The following is a 1,231-nucleotide window of genomic DNA, read 5'->3' on the forward strand; positions in this document are numbered from 1 at the left end:
TTAACTTAAATGTATCTAAAACTAATTATGTTTAAACAATTTAGTATATATAGATTTATATTTTGCTATAATTTAATATTAGCATTTACCACAAAATTTATTAATGGGTTTTTTAAGTAATGAAAATAAATTTTTGAGAAAAAAGAGATAAAATCTTTAGAGAATAAAAAGTAAATACAAGCTTTTTAATATTTTACTAAACACTATTTTACAGTTTTTGTTAAAAACATTGCAAAAATTTTACTTTGCGCTAAGTTTTATCAACTTCTGCTTTGGCTCCTTGTAGGAACGAGGTGAATAGAGTCGACAATAATTATTAAATAAAATATTTGTCATTGTTAATTCATGATGTCTTTGCATACCTAATGAATAAAATTCTGATAGCATCATAAGTGACATACACAGTGATGACCGACAAGTGTCATTATATACTTCATAAAAAAGAATGTAACAGTAAGTTGCCCATTGACAAACTTTGTCACCAGGAATTGTTAAACCTCCTCGATTTATGTCCTTTATAAAATTTTCATACGCTTCATAGAAATAAAAGGTGTCATCTGGATTTTCATCTTCACGAATAATGTACCCAGCAATATAAGCTAATGACATTTTAATATCAACAGTCAATGAATCACACAGAGCAGTTAAATTGTCAATAAGGTTGCAAATACCCTCACTTGGTAAAAGTTTACATTTTGGACAAGGGTGATCTGAACCTAGATTGGCTAACAAATCTGAACTTTTCTCAAACTTTAATAGCAACTTTGTACGGTATATAGTTACTTTTTCAAGAACTTGTTGAACGGAAATAAAATAAGTTCCTCCTGAGCCTTGTCTTAATTTTCTAAAAAGCTTTTCTAATGGATCTGTTGTAAAGTTGCCTAATACATACTGATGAGTTGTATCTAAAAGATATTTTGACAACTGAACCAAATCATAACAGGTCTGAGCTAAACAATTAGCAGTGTCTCTTGTTAGTAATTTGACTCTTTTTCCTTTTTCTGTTTTTTTCATTTTATTAAAATGAAAAAAACAGAAAAAAACTTTCTGCAATGGGTGATTTTGCAATGGGGTATTGCAAAATGACCCATTGCAGAAAGTTTGCTTAAATTGTTATCATTAGCAGAAGCAATAGCAACTCGATTAGAATCTTTCAAACAAATGTCTGCATATGGACTGTGAACATTACAAGTTTTCCAAAATTCAACGACTTTAGAGATGAAAATAATCG

Source organism: Hydra vulgaris, chromosome 04 (genome assembly GCF_038396675.1).
Source record: "Hydra vulgaris chromosome 04, alternate assembly HydraT2T_AEP".
Lineage (NCBI taxonomy): Eukaryota > Metazoa > Cnidaria > Hydrozoa > Anthoathecata > Hydridae > Hydra > Hydra vulgaris.